This window comes from Lepidochelys kempii, chromosome 8 (assembly GCF_965140265.1).
Source record: "Lepidochelys kempii isolate rLepKem1 chromosome 8, rLepKem1.hap2, whole genome shotgun sequence".
Taxonomy (NCBI): Eukaryota; Metazoa; Chordata; order Testudines; family Cheloniidae; genus Lepidochelys; species Lepidochelys kempii.
In genome coordinates, this window is record NC_133263.1 from 34,426,128 (window position 1) to 34,442,333 (window position 16,206).

General features: G+C 45.9%; 1 protein-coding gene across 1 annotated transcript in view; it reads left to right on the plus strand.

Annotated features, from left to right (window-relative positions):
* Nucleotides 1-512: 512 nt before the first annotated feature.
* CTNNA1 (catenin alpha 1) overlaps nt 513-16,206 on the plus strand; it is a 203,094-nt gene continuing 187,400 nt past the window's right edge. Inside the window, exon 1 of the mRNA XM_073356004.1 lies at nt 513-661. The gene's annotated coding sequence lies outside the window, so the exon portion shown is untranslated. The remainder of the gene's footprint in view (nt 662-16,206) is intronic.

The following is a 16,206-nucleotide window of genomic DNA, read 5'->3' on the forward strand; positions in this document are numbered from 1 at the left end:
AGGCACTCTGACCACCCAAGTCTCACCCCACCCAACATCCCCTGTACCGCATCCCTCAGCCTGAGCCTTCTGCTCCCACTCCACTCCCCCAGGCCTCACCCCACCCCCTTAGCCCTCTACCCCCTCCAGGTCTCACCCCACTCCCTAGCCCACTCCCCCCCATCTCCCCACCTGACACCCCAGGCCTCTGCCCCCCCGAACTCACCCCACCCTCCGGCCCACTGCACCCTCTCCCCATCCGAGACCCCACCCCGGCTCTCTACCCCTCCCCCAATCTTCCCACCTGACACACCCCCCGGCTCTCTACCTCCCCGGCCGGGCCTCCCCTGCTACCAGCGACCCAGGCACCTTCCTCTCACCTGAAACTCTGACTCACTCACTCTCACACCCCCCTCAGCTCTTCCTGCGGCGGCCGCTCCGCCCGCAGCCGCTTGGGCAGAGCTCCCAGCCTCTCACCTGCGCGGGGCGGGCGGTGCCGGGAAGAGCCGGCGGAGCTGCAGAGGGAGGTGCCAAGAAAAGCCGGCTAGGCCGTCGGGGGAGGTGCCCGGAAGAGCCCATTTCCTCCTCTCCAGTCGGGACGGGTGCGGCGCAGAGACAAAGCGGCTGAGGCGGCTCGGGGCTCAGGATCCACCGGCGCCTCCTTCCCGTCCGGGACCCGCAGGTAACTTCGTGGCCCGGACCCCCTCCCCTCCCACCGAGTTGGAAACTTCTCCTCCGGCCGCTAATGGGGCCTGGCCCGCGGCCCCACCCCCGGGTTACCCCTCCCCCCGCCAGCGGGCCTGGGCCGAGCAGCTTGTCCCGCCCGCCGCCGCCAGTGGGGCCCGGCCTCAGGAGCCCCCACTCCCGCTAGGCCCCAGGGCGCCTCACGGTGCTGCGGCCCCCAGGCTGGGCTGCCGCGCTCTGAGCAGGGCCCCTTGCCCCGCGGGAGCCGCGCTGCCCCAGCCCCGCCCAGGCCGGGGGGGCCCGGCGGCCTGGCGCGAAGCGGCCCGCACAGCTTCCTGGGGCCGCCTCCCACTGTTCGGGGGGCCGGGCCCCCGGCGGGGGAAGCTGCTCCCCGGCCCACGCCGGTGCTGCCCTGGGCTTGAGCCCCGGAACGGCCGTCGCCGCCTCTGCCACAGAGCCCGGGGGGAGGAGGGGGGCGCCCGGCCCCGCCCTCTTCTCCCGGGAGTCTCGGGCGTTAGCGCTGCCCCCAAACTCTCGTCGCTGGTTTTGTTTTAGGAAGTTGTAGCCGCGTTGGCCCTAGATGTGAGCGGGCCAAGTTTGGTGGGGGAATATTTCTTATAGGCCCCGCTGCTGTTGGCGAAAGAGACCCGCTTTCGAGCACACACAGCTCTTGTCTCTGTCACCAACAGCAGTGGGGCCAAAAAAGAGATTCACCGCACCCACTTTTTTTTTTTTTTTTTTTTTTTTTACCAACACGTCCCTACTCACTGTGTCCAGCTTCCCTGCTGGAGCATGAAAGACCTGCACAAACAGGAGGAAACTAACTATTGTGAGGGGCTGTCAAAGCATAAGATAACAAAATAGAAAAATACTTGTCCTTAATCTTTCAATTATAGTGATTTTTAGATATTACAGTAACGTTAGTGGGGAAAAGTTTTCACATAAATATAACTTGTTTTGTAAGCTGACATTGTTCCTTTCCAGTCTCTATGTACAGAAAATAGTCTGTTGGTACACAAGTAATCCTCGACTTTTTAGTGGGGTGTCAGATGGCCTAGTACTCTGTATCCACTTACACCACAGCTATATTTTGTCCCTACTCCCACTGATGGAAGTTGTGCTAGCTAATAAGAGGACTGGACTTAGCCCTATATGCTTAGCTCTCAAGGGCAGCAGTTGTAAGGGGAATGTGTTGGCATTGTCTTTCATTATCTGTGGAGGACTCTGTCTAGTGGATTTTGTTTTGTAGTTGAAGATGTGTGGCTGGAATGAGTAATGTTAGGCCTGTAGTCTGCCAGGCAAATACAGTGCTTCCATTAAGGCAGGAGCTTAATCGTCATGTAGGCTGCATGCCAAAATCGACACATTGCTGTGTTGTCTTGAAACTGTGAAGTGGTGTTTCTATGCTGTGTTCACTGTAAGGAATGAGAGAAAGTGTTACATAAGAAGAGCCTGCAACTCACTTTATTTTATAAAGAAGAATGGCTTGGATTGGTTTTCACTGGATTGGTTTTCACTTTAGGCATCAATAGCTTTATTTTAAGGCTGTCTTGTTGTGTAGTCTACCTCTGACTTGCAAAAGCAGTAAAACACATGAGAACTCGTGTAACTTTATTATAACAACTATGTTACTCAACAGGTTCTGGGTGGGTATAGAGCAGGGGTGGGCAAATTTTTTGGCCCAAGGGCCACATCGGGATTGCACAACAGTATGGAGGGCTGGGTAGGGAAGGCTGTGCCTCCCCAAACAGCTTGGCCTCTGCCTCCTATCTGCCCCCTTCCACTTCCCACCCCCCTCAGAACCTCTGCCCCATCCAACCGCCCCTGCTCCTTGACCCCTGACTGCCACGACCCCGTCCACACCCCTGCCCCCTGAGAGGGCCCCCGGGACCCCACCCCCTATCCAACTCCCCCTGTCCACTGACTGTCCACTGACTGCCCCCTGGGACCCCTTGCCCCTTATCCAGTCCTTGCTCCCTTACCATACTGGAGCCAGCCATGCCGCTGCACTGCCTGACACGAGCGGCAGGCCAGAGCGCTGGTGGCACAGTGAACTGAGGCTGCGGGGGAGGGGCCGGGGGCTAGCCTCCCCAACTGGGAGCTCAGGGGCCCGGCAGGATGGTCCCGCGGGCCGTTGTTTGTTCACTTCTATTGTAGAGCGTAGGGAACCTGATACAAGATGTATTTCTCTTCCAAAGTTACTTATACAATATCTGTACAGCTACCTGGTGATCCCTCTGAACCCTTCTATTTCTGGTCAGTAGTGCTGAGCTGGTCAGTTACTCCCACTGGTCACCTGCTGTCAAAATCCTTGTCTATCACTTGACTACTGCACTAGTCTCCTATCTGGCCTTGATGCTTGTGGCCTGGCTCCCCTGAAGCCCATTCAAAATGTGGGTGCAAAGATGAGAACATAAGAGTCGCCATACTGGGCAGACCAAAGGTCCATCTAGCCCAGTATTCTGTCTTCCGACAGTAGCCAATGCTAGGTGTCCCAGAGGGAATGAACAGAACAGGTAATCATCAAGTGATCCATCCCCTGTTGCCCATTCCTAGCTTCTTGCAAACAGGCTAGGAATACCATCACTGTCCATCCTGGCTAATTGCCATTGATGGACCTATTAAGATAAAGAGCAAAGGCTTGTTAGTCTCTAAGGTGTCACAGGTACTCCTTTTCTTTTTGCAGATACAGACTAACATGACTGCTGCTCTGAAAGGCTTGATTGTCATTCTCCCCTTCTCACTCTACCATTAAGTATCTTCATTGGCTTCCCCACCTCCAGTCACATCATATACAAACTTACCCTGAAAGTTCTTCTCAGTTTTGCTTATCTTTACTCAGCCAATGATTCTAGCCTTAATACCACAAGAATTATCCCATCTTCATGCATGTGGGGTAGCAAAACTTCCAGTCCAAACTTGTAAAATCGCCATATTTTCCTCCAAGTCATTCCTCAAAACATACCTGTGTCCTAGTAGGTACTGGAAACCAATCTGAAAATTACTAAGCAGGTAGTGCTTTGTAACTACTGTCCTTCTCTTGCCTAAGAACTGTGCATATCTTGTCTGTTTCCCAGTCTCTTCCTCCCTCCTGTCTCTTCCCCCCCCACCCCCTCCCCACCCCTTGTATGTCTCTGACCTGTTTTATGTGGTCTATTCGACTGTAAGCTTCTGGTGTCAGACTGTTTACTGTGTCTGTACAACATCTAGTACAATAGGCCCATGATTTGGCTGATCTCTAGGTGCTAGAATAATGTAAATACATAATGAGCTGCCTATGTCTTTGAACAAAGTTTTTTGTTTAAAAAAGGCCTCTTTTGAAAATGAAATGCTTTACATAAATGTTCTTAAGAAGAATCATTGTGTCCTTTCTCTTAAAAATATAGATAAAAACTAAAACACAAAACAAATTATCAAAGGCTATTAAAAACTTTGTCTAGTTTTATTTTTCAACCAATTCTAATAAGAATCTGAAGTGGAGTAAATGTTTATGTAAGGAGGGCAGAGTTGGGATTAGAACTCTTATCCTCACACTAATAACTAAAATATTCAACACAATTATTTTAATATTAAATGTAAAGTTTGTAAGCATCTGGAGGCCCAGAAACTAAAGTAGTGAATTAGTATATTCACTTTGGTTTCTTCTTGTGAATTTTGAGATGCTGTTAGACATGGGTAATGGCAAGAAATTCATACAGTTATGTTTCTTCATTCAGAGAAGTTCTATAGTCCAAATAAAATTAATTGAAGGATAACAGATTTAAACAAGAATATTGCATAGATCAACTATTTGAATGCCTCCCTTCTTGCAACTCATTGAGAAATTGATCTTACAAAAGAATCAACAATGGCAATGTTTAAACTAGAAATATATTTAAGTAGACTTTTAATATGAATTGAAATTAGATCCTGTTGTCAAACTGTGGTAATGGTTTCTTAAATTCCTTTCTCATGCAAGGAATTAATTGGAAATGTTACTTACCATCTGTGATGAAACTGAAGTAATCCATAGATATTAAGATAAGCCTGGAGTGAGGACTTAAGTGATGATAAAATGCTTGTTTTATCAGTAAAACAGTGTTGGATATTAAATTGAAGTTACTACAGCTTTTGAATTAACTGGACATCAAATAGAATATGGCCGGAAGAATACTTACTGAGGTGTTAACCTGAAACTGGACTGTAGGCCCAATGAATGTTTGTGTTCTTTTCTCTTGTAACACAATGCCTTTTTCTTAGAAATCCCCAAATACTTATTCTGCTGAACTTGAAAATTTATGCACGTAAGGGTTTGTCAACACAGGAAAGTTTTATACCAATATAAGCTAAGGCAGTGGTTCTCAACTCTGGTCCACTGCTTGTTCAGGGAAAGCTCCTGGTGTGCCGGGCCGGTTTGTTTACCTGCCGCGTCTGCAGGTTCAGCTGATCGCGGCTCCCGCTGGCCATGGTTCGCTGCTCTAGGCCAATGGGGGCTGCAGGAAGGGCGGCCAGCACATCCCTCGGCCCGCGCCGCTTTCTGCAGCCCCTATTGGCTTGGTGGCGAACTGCGGCCAGTGGGAACTGCGATCTGCTGAACCTGCTGTCGCGGCAGGTAAACAAACCGGCCCGGCCCGCCAGGGGCTTTCCCTGAACAAGCAGTGGACCAGAGTTGAGAACCACTGAGGTAAGGAGTGAATTGATACTGGTGAAGCTTCCAATGTGGATATACTTTCTCATGTGGTCTAGCTTTGCTTGCTGTGCAAGGAATTCAAGGTAAACCAAAAATAGCCATTCTTATTTCAGAATAAATCTCCACAAGACCAGTTATACAGATTTAATTTTTAGCTGATACAACTTTCCTGTGTAGACAAGCTCTATGTTACTTTTCAGGGTGGATTTGATTTAAATCACTAGTCAGGAAGACTCGATTTAATCATGAATTTCTTACATAAAAGTGCGTTCTTGTTGGTTGTTATAACCTTAATACATAGTCTTCACAATTCAGAGACAGATGTACGTTTCGTTTTTTAGAAGGTATACACTATATATTTTTAAAGTGATTTATTTTGAAAACCTTTCAGATTAGTTTTACAGCTATATGAGAAAGTGAATGATTGTTTGGTTATTTCATTTACCAAAGGTAATTGAAGCAGATAGTTCACCTCCCAATGACTTCATAAATATCTCCAATTCAACGGGTTAATCATTAAAACAGGAGGATTTTCTTGCCATGGTGTATTAGGAGGAGAACATCACCAGCGCTGGTCTTGACCTGCTGCTCACAAACCAGGAAGAATTAGTAGGGGAAGCAAAAGTGGATGGGAACCTGGGAGGCAGTGACCCTGAGATGGTCGAGTTCAGGATCCTGACACAAGGAAGAAAGGCGAGCAGCAGAATACGGACCCTGGACTTCAGAAAAGCAGACTTTGACTCCCTCAGAGAACTGATGGGCAAGATCCCCTGGGAGAATAACATGAGGGGGAAAGGAGTCCAGGAGAGCTGGCTCTATTTTAAAGAATCCTTATTGAGGTTACAGGGACAAACCATCCTGATGTGTAGAAAGAATAGTAAATATGGCAGGCGACCAGCTTGGCTTAACAGTGAAATCCTTGCTGATCTTAAATACAAAAAAGAAGCTTACAAGAAGAGGAAGATTGGACAAATGACCAGGGATGAGTATAAAAATATTGCTCGGGCATGCAGGAGTGAAATCAGGAAGGCCAAATCACACCTGGAGTTGCATCTAGCAAGAGATGTTAAGAGTAACAAGAAGGGTTTCTTCAGGTATGTTAGCAACAAGAAGAAAGTCCAGGAAAGTGTGGCCCCTTACTGAATGAGGGAGGCAACCTAGTGACAGAGGATGTGGAAAAAGCTAATGTACTCAATGCTTTTTTTGCCTGCCTTCATGAACAAGGTCAGCTCTCAGACTACTGCACTGGGCAGCACAGCATGGGGAGGAGGTGACCAGGCCTCTGTGGAGAAAGAAGTGGTTAGGGACTATTTAGAAAAGCTGGACGAGCACAAGTCCATGGGGCTGGATGCGTTGCATCCGAGAGTGCTGAAAGGAGTTGGCGGCTGTGATTGCAGAGCCATTGGCTATTGTCTTTGAAAACTCATGGTGATCGGGGGAAGTCCCGGATGACTGGAAAAAGGCTAATGTAGTGCCCATCTTTAAAAAAGGGAAGAAGGAGTTATCCTGGGAACTACAGGCCAGTCATCCTCACCTCAGTCCCTGGAAAAATCATGGAGCAGGTCCTCAAGGAATCAATTCTGAAGCACTTAGAGGAGAGGAAAGTGATCAGGAACAGTCAGCATGGATTCACCAAGGGCAAGTCACGCCTGACTAATCTAATTGCATTCTATGACGAGATAATTGGCTCTGTGGATGAGGGGAAAGCAGTGGACGTGTTGTTCCTTGACTTTCGCAAAGCTTTTGACATGGTCTCCTACAGTTTTCTTGCTAGCAAGTTAAAGTCCATTCATTCAGCCCATACTATAAGGTGGATAGAAAGCTGGCTAGATTGTCTGGCTCAACGGGTAGTGATCAAAGGCTTCATGTCTAGTTGGCAGCCAGTATCAAGTGGAGTGTCCCAAGGGTCGGTCCTGGGGCCGGTTTTGTTTAATATCTTCATTAATGATCTGGAGGATGGCGTGGACTGCACCCTCAGCAAGTTTGCATAACACTAAACTGGGAGGAGAGGTAGATACGCTGGAGAGTAGGGATAGGATACAGAGGGCCCTAGACAAATTAGAGGATTGGGCCAAAAGAAATCTGATGAGGTTCAACAAGGACAAGTGCAGAGTCCTGCACTTAGGACAGAAGAATCCCATGCACCGCTACAGACTAGGGACCGAATGGCTAGGCAGCAGTTCTGCAGAGAAGGACCTAGGGGTTACAGTGGACGAGAAGCTGGATATGAGTCAACAGTGTGCCCTTGTTGCCAAGAAGGCCAATGGCGTTTTAGGCTGTATAAGTAGGGGCGTTACCAGCAGATTGAGGGATGTGATCGTCCCTCTCTATTCGACATTGGTGAGGCCTCATCTGGAGTATTGTGTCCAGTTTTGGGCCCCACACTACAAGAAGGATGTGAAAAAATTGGAAAGCGTCCAGCAGAGGGCAACAAAAATTATTGGGGGACTGGAACACATGACTTATGAGGAGCGGCTCAGGGAACTGGAGTTGTTTAGTCTCCGGAAGAGAAGAATGATGGGGGGATTTGATAGCTGCTTTCAACTACCTGAAAGGGGGTTCCAAAGAGCATGGCTCTAGACTGTTCTCAGTGGTAGCAGATGGCAGCATGAGGAGTAATGGTCTCAAGTTGTAGTGGGGGAGGTTTAGGTTGGATATTAGGAAAAAAAGTTTCCCTAGGAGGTGGTGAAGCACTGGAATACGTTACCTAGGGAGGTGGTGGAATCTCCTTCTTTTGAGGTTTTTAAGATCAGGCTTGACAAGTCTCTGGCTGGGATGATTTAGTTGCGGATTGGTCCTGCTTTGAGCAGTGGGTTGGACTAAATGATCTCCTGAGGTCCCTTCCAACCCTGATATTCTATGACCAGACAGACATTTCAATTGTTTTATTTAACTAAAACAACGTTATGTATTCTAGTTTTTTTTCTTCAACAGCAAACATATAATATTATAACAAACAAGCATATGAATTTTTGAATTTAGTTAAACATTCAAGTTTTTTTTAAATCAGGTTTGTTTTTGTTAAAATTGTTAACTAAAATAGTTAATGAAATATTAAAAAAAAATTTAAATTGACTGTGTTGGCCAGGTCAACATGAGAAACATAAAATATTGGCTTCTCAGTCGTCTTTACCTTCATTTTCCTGTTTGTTCATAACCTGGAAAAGAAAAACAAGCTTTATTGCTTTTTCAGGTCCCAAATGATTTCTCAATTTGGAATGAATTAGTCCAAAGGAAGAAAATATTCTTTCTACACTGATAGAAGGAGCTACTGCTGTTAAAAGTGAGATTATCATTTCCACCAGTTCACTGGTGTGAGTTTCTTTTAAAACATCATCAGCAAACCTGTATTTCTTGAATGGTTCTTATTTCCAAACTGGGTCTCTCTTACGCCCTGCTGCCATTATAAGTTTTCCATTCTAGTGAGAGAATGGTATGGTAGATCTCAAATCAATGAAGGGTACACTTCTGGAATATGCTGCTCAAACAGTTTCACTTTTGTTTCTACTGCCTGTCCATCTCTTCTCACATTTATCTCCAGACTTCTTCTCCTTGTCCAGATCTATTCTGCCCCCAACAATCTTCTTCTATACATTAAACTTTTTGAAACTTTGCACTTTTAGAGAGAGGTAAGGGATTGACTATGTACACAAATTTGCAGATTTGCACAGTGTTGAGGTCTGTTATTTCTCACCTCTGTATATTTATTTATTTATTTAAAAACATTTTTGCTGTTAACAAGCATGTTATCTCTGGAGACACAAATCCACAGTTTGAGAACTGCAAAACTAAGCATCTCTGAATATGGTATCTTCTAGACTGAGCACTGAGTCCCATTGGGTAGATAGAAAGATTAACCTAAATAATCTATACAGAAGCCCCTGGAATCCCATAAGATTCGGTCCCTAATCCATGAACTATTGGAACTCATTTACAAAACTTTTCTTAAACATTACATGAATATATAGTCTCATACTGTTGAATTAGAATTTGTAATCCCTATTGCATGAAGAGATATCTTTGAGCTATAATGTATCTTTAACTTTAGATTGTTTTTCCTCAAAAATCATTTGATCAAAAAAATCCAATTTAAATAAAAAATCCATTGTTTTTTTTTTTAAATTGATTTTTATCCACCCTGTTACTTTTCAGTACTTAAGTGGCTGAGCAGCTATGGAAAGAATCATTCTAAGAAATTGGGTATATTCTGGAATTGCTAAAATTGTCATATTCTGAATATCCTTTTTGAAAGGACTGGACTGTTGATTCCAAAATGTGCTTCTGTAATGTGGAAGTTTGGTAGGAGATTATTACTTCCATTTTCTTTATAACAGCCTTATGCTAGTGCTGTGTCTAGTTATATACCAGCCAAGATGATTTAAAAGAACAAGTTGCATACTTACCTTGAAATACTAACAAATTGGGAGTTTTATAGTGTTTATAACAAATTTAGTGTTATCGCTAGTTTGGAGTAACTCCACTCAATGGATCTACAATTCAGATTTTGTTCCTCAAGGATTGGTTTGCAGCTTTGGAGAAAGGTTGCAGATGTTTGAGACTACAGCTTTAAAAGTAGTAATTAGCTTACCCAATGTACAAGATTACAATTCTGTGGGTGGTTATTTATCCCAATACTTATTACTGGAGGAACTAAACTAAACAGGGAAGCTTTTGAGAATCACTTGTTGTGTCATAAAGCAATGATAAAAGTAGAGCATGGAGTTTAACAGACGAAGAATAAAAAACAAAATTTCAGATCCAGCTGCAGATTGGAGTCTTTCTGGTTGGAAAATGAGGTTACATCAGCCTTGTTCCAGGATGAACAGGGAATGTAGTGAAGACAAGACTAACATTCTTTCTGCCCCGACTACCCTTCAAGAAGAAGGAATGAGGTCAATAGTAAACTGACTTTCTGTATTGCATGCAGTACTGATAAGATACAAATAGCTTTCCTACTTACGTGTGCATGTGACCTTGCCATTCTCCAGCAGAAGCAAGCGGGTATCTTGATTTAAGTTTGACTCCCTGATTTGCCAAAGCAAGATAAAGTGTGGGTGGGAACCAGGTGTGTTGAATATGGAGGAAATCAGACAAATGACAAAAATGGAGTGATTGTCTGACTTGTAGATTTAAACCTACTATGAAGCTTTCTCTTAGTGAGAAGTTGTAGGATGTAGAAGATCAGTAATTCTGGGTTGCTTTATGCAGATGGCTTGGATGGGGGTTTTAAGGCCTTGTCTACATGGGAGAACTTATGGGTATAAATCTATTGATATGTCTCCATGTGGATGCTCTTATTCTGGAAAGGGTGCTTTTTTCCAGTTTAGCTTATACTGCTTTCAAAGTGACATAAGATGAGCTGGAAAAAGGCACTTTTTCTCCTGAGTAAGAGGGCCCAGATGGGGATTCATCATGGGGAAACTTCCTAGTATAGACAAGCCCTTATTTTTTTGGTCTTTGTATAGCTTTGTACTGTAGAAATATGTAGCTCCTCTAGGGATTTAAAGCATTCTAAAGACACAAGGAAAATGTTGTCTTTTCGTTCCTTGGCCTTATTGTCTCTCCCTGATATGTCTTCTGCTGTGCCACTTATTAATTTATATTGCATTATGGCGTAGAAGTTTCAGACCCATTGTGCTAGGCTATTGCAGGAACCCTCTGTTATGTTTCTATCTTGGAGAATTTTTAATTTACTTATTCAAATCTAATTCTCCACTCGTTTAATATGGAATGGCTCTGAATAGTGACTGGCGAAGATCTACAGCAGGGGTTCTCAAACTTGGGGTCATGACCCCTCAGTGGGTTTCAAGGTTATTATGTGGGGCTCACAAGCTGTCAGCCTCCACCACCAAACCCTGCTTTGCCTCCAGCATTTATAAAAGTGTTAAATGTGTGTTTTTAATTTATAAGGGGGGTCGCACTCAGAGGTTTGCTGTGTGAAAGGGGTCAGCAGTACAAAAGTTTGAGAACTGCTGATCTAGAGAAGGTAGGCATCAGAACTGGCCTCTCCTGTGCTCCTACAGTTCTTAGGGAGGGAGGGGCCATATCCATGGATGGGTTTGGGGGGACTTAACTCTGCTCACTCCAGGCCTTGGTTGAGGATGTGGCAAGTAATGCAACAATGAAAGTGTAGGTATGTGTGCTCAGTCCCGCAGAGTGGATCCCTCAGGTGTCCAGTCAATAAGCCTAGCAGCTGGCAGTCCAGAAATGAGGAGCCGCTTGAGTTGCTCCCTTCTTTAGTCAGTGACCCAAAATAATGGGTGAGAGCAGAGTAAGCCACTCAGCTGCAGGATTGGGTACTTGTGTTGGTAACAGTGCCCTCTCTCCGGACGCACAGCTCAAGTAAAGAGACTTCTTTAAGAAAGAAGGCAAGGTTTGTAGTGGATAGCGTGAGAAATGTTTTTCCACTTCTACTAGGTAGGTTGTCTTATGCACCTTTGCTACTGATAGTGTGCCTTTTACTACTGTCTCACCCTGCCTTTCGTGAAAGCTTCTGCTTTCAGTGACAGGGATGTTGAAAAATGGATAGCAACTCTCCAATGTCTTCTCTACACTGAGAAAATGCATCCTATTAAATGCCTTACACACATTTTAATATAACTTAGGCAAGGACAAGTTGTGTATAAAATGACAACTAACATTTTAAGGCATGATTAACTTTAGCAAAATACAGTCTCATTAAAAATGACTTCTATATCAGAAAACTGGAGGATAATAAGTGTTGTACCTATATTTTAAAAAGGCCCTATTGGTAATCCAGGGGATTGCTGACCAGTAACCCTTACACTTGCACCTGGTAAACTGGTTGAAATAATGATTAAAAAATAGAATTAAACACCTGAAAAGTATGGCAGGGTCTAACAAGCATGGTTTGTGCAAAAGGGAATTGCATCTTGCTAATCTACTGATTGTGTTCAAAGAATTCTGATAAAAGGAGTGGATAAAGGAAAACCAGTTGATCTAATTTTAGATTTTCAAAGGGTTTTTGACAAGGTCTTTTACAAGAAGCTGCTAAAACTAAGTGCTCATGGGGGAGAAAAGTATTGTCATAAATCAAACTGTCTGGGAGAGAGAAAACAGAGAAGAAATAAATGACTAATGTTCATCATAGCAAAAGGTTAAATGTGATCCCCAATGGCTGCAGATATCCTGGAGCAGCTGAGAACACTGCATCATCCCAGACCCTGCAGCTGGGTGCCACAAGATTCCACGGTAGGTCTGTCTATATATTTATTAATAATCTGGAAAGGAGGTGAGCAGTGAGGTACTAAGAAGACTGACGTTCTTCAGAGGGATTTATAGCTGTTGAATGGGCAACATGATGTCAGATAGAAGTTCAGTGTTGATAAATGGAAAGTAATGCATATTGTATTAAAATTTGAGCTACTCATATGCCATACAGAGTTCTAAATTATTTGTGGCAACACAGGAAAGGGACCTTTGTATCGTTGTAGACGGCCTGACGAAGACTTCGATTCAATATGCTGCTGAGGTCAAAACTGGCAAACAAGGTGGTAGGATGCACAAGGAATAAGAGAGAGTAATACAGATGATGTCACAAGGTCACTATATAAATAGTAGTATACCCTCTTTCAGAACAGTGTGCAGTACTGGTCAGCCCATTTCAAAAAGGATATTGCAGACCCTGGTGACAAATCATGTGAGTTTTTCTACGCCTCTAATCAACAGTAATTGGAAAAAAATGGAATTTATTCATCTCCTTTTTAAGGTGAATAGTGGGGACATAAGTGTGTATGAAAGTGACGAATGTCATAGAGATTGTAGATCTAGCGCTTGTGTCCTCCCCATCTCAACACAAGAACAGTGGAGCATTCAGTGAAATTTAAAGAGTAATTAGTAACCGATAAAAGGAACTCATTTTTACTGAATGCCTAATTGTCATTGAGGCCAAAAATTAATAAGAATCGGGGTGGATAACAATATCCCAGTGTAGACAAGGCCCAAATGATCAAGTGACTTAGGCTTTGTCTATATTCGGGCAGGTTTAATAGTTTACAGGCATAACCCCTACTGTTCCAGTATGAGTGGTTTTTTGTTTTAGTTTCATTTGTGTCATATGGGAAGAGATTTAAAAAGAGGTAGTGAAGTAATGCAACAGTCCCTTAACGAGAATCTAAAAGTGCAGGAGTGGAAGGAGAGTAAAAGGGGGATCTGCCAGCAGAATGAGAAGTGCTGGCACAAAAGCACGGAGCTCTAGCAGCAAAGCATGGATCCGCTGATAATCATCATGGAGTGCCAAGCGGACTCGATCTAGGCGCTCGTAGCCATGCACGTGGAGCACTACCGTGCCCTCCCCCCCCCCAGTTGTCCCAAAACACTTTCCCCAACATCCAGATTCTTATTGCCACTAGCTGCCTCAACACCTGTAGCTTCACCGCCCAGCCCTGAAAACTACAAGCCTTACTCACTGCACTCAGCCCCCATCACCATGCATTATAGCCATCCTGAAGTGTAGCACTCATTGCACAGCACTCCAGACAGGGAGGCTGAGTATGATAACAGGACATATGCAAATTTGTGATTGTTCTGTTTCCCAAGCAGTTGTTTCTTTTCAATAAATGCATTTTCTTTTCAATAAATGGATTGTTTGGCTTTGAAAACCTTCTTTATTATTGCATTAAGTAAAAGATACCTTAGCCCAGGAAAGAAACAGGCACTGCAAGTCAGCGTAGCAAACACAGATTCCTACTAACATTAGAACCACTGCACTTCACTCCCATGCAGGACACCAGACATTACTGGTGGCTTTCAGCCTCAAATTGCTCCCTCAAGGCATCCCTATTCCTTGCAGCTCCGTGCTAGGCCCCTTTAATAGCCCTGCTCTCTGGCTGTTCAAATTCAGCCTCCAGGTATTGAACCTCTGAGTTTCGTGCCTTAGTGAATCATTCACCCTTCCCTTCACAAATGTTACGGAGGGTACAGCACGTGGATATAACCGTGGGGATGTTGTCGTCAGCCAGGCCCAGCTTCCCATACAGAGAGCACCAACGGCCCTTTAAATGGCCTAAAGCACACTCCACAGTCATTCTGCACCGACTCAGCCTGTTGTTGAACCGCTCCTTGCTGCTGTCAAGGCTCCCTGTGTAGGGTTTCATGAGCCACAGCATTAAAGGGTAAGCGGGGTCTCCAAGGATCACAATGGGCATTTCAACTTCCGCTATGGTGATCTTCTGGTCTGGGAAAAAAGTCCCAGCTTGCAGCTTCCTGAACAGGCCAGTGTTCTGAAAGATGCGCGCGTCATGCACCTTTCCGGGCCAGCCTGCATTAATGTCAATGAAACGCTCCCGGTGATCCACAAGCGCCTGGAGAAAATAGAGAAATACCCCTTCCTATTAATGTACTCGGTGGTCTGATGCCAGAATTGGAATATACATGCCATCTATCGCCACTCCACAGTTAGGAAACTCATTTGTGCAATGCCAGCCACAATGTCATGCACGTTACCCGGAGTTCTGGTTCTTCTGAGCAGGATGTGATTAATGCAAACTTGCATCAACACAATTCCAGCGGTTGACTTTCCCACTCCAAACTGGTTAGCGACCGATCGGTAGCTGTCTGGAGTTGCTAGCTTCCAGATTGCAATAGCTACCCGCTTCTCCACCTTCAGGGCAGCTGTCAGTCTTGTGTCCTTGCGCCGCAGGGTGGGGGCGAGCTCATCGCACCGTCCCAGGAATGTGGCTTTTCTCATCCAAAAGTCCTGCAGCTACTGTTAGTCATCCTAGGCTTGCATGACAACATGATCCCACCACTCAGTACCTGTTTCCCGAGCCCAAAAGTGGCGTTCCACAGTTTGAGCATGTCCATGAGTGCCACAAGCAATCTTGTGTTGTATGCGTTACTCGAGTCAATATCATTGTCGGAGTCCTCACTGTCAGTTTGGATCTTAAGGAGTGACTCGACTGCCAAACATGACGTGCTGGCAAGACTCGTCAGCATATTCCTCAGCAGTTTGGGCTCCATTCCCGCAGACCGAAAGGGAAGAGAGAGCGTGTGGTACAAAAAAACCTTGAAAGATGGCGCAAAATGTGGACAGAAGCACAGGGATTGCTGGGATGCGAACCAGTGCATCACGGGGCATTGGGACAGGACCCAGAATGCCCTACCTCCTTCCCACAAGCCACAGCGCCAGAATGGGAAAAGAGGCTCTGTGGGATAGCTGCCCATAATGCGCTGCTCCCAACGCTGCTGAAAATGTGCTCACGCCAGTGCGCTTGCAGCTCTCAGTGTGGACAGACTGCAGTGCTTTACCTACTGTGCTCTCTGAGGGCTGGTTTAACTCAAAGCGCTCTACATCTGCAAGTGTAGCCATGCCCTCAGTTGTTCGTAAAGTATCGTTGAGGACATCAGAAGCTGCTGTAAAAACAGTTAAGTATTTAAAGCAGAGGTGGGCGAACTGTGGCCCACGGGCCCCTCCTGCTCAGCCCCTGAGCTCCTGGTCTGGGAGGCTCGCCCCGGCCACTCCCCTGCTGTTTCCCCCTCCCCCGCAGCCTCAGCACGCTGTGCTGCCAGCGCAATGCTCTGGGCGGCCAAGCAGCGCAGTTGCAGAGGCGCAGCCTGACCTGGTGGTGTGGGCAGCGCGGCTGTAGCGCCACCAGCCACCGGTGCCCCAGGCAGCACGGTTAGAGGGCAGGGGAGTTGGGGGGTGGGAGGGGGCAGGGTGATCGGGGGGCAAGTCAGGTTGGGGGTGGGGTCTGGAGGTGGTATGGGGACATGGAGGAGGGGGTGGTGGATGGGGCAGGAGTCCTGGGGGGGGGCGCTTGTCGGGGTGAGAAGCGTGGCGGGGGGGGGTTGGATAGGAGTTTGGGGTGACACAGCCTCTCCTAACTGGCCCTCCATACAATTTTGGAAACGTG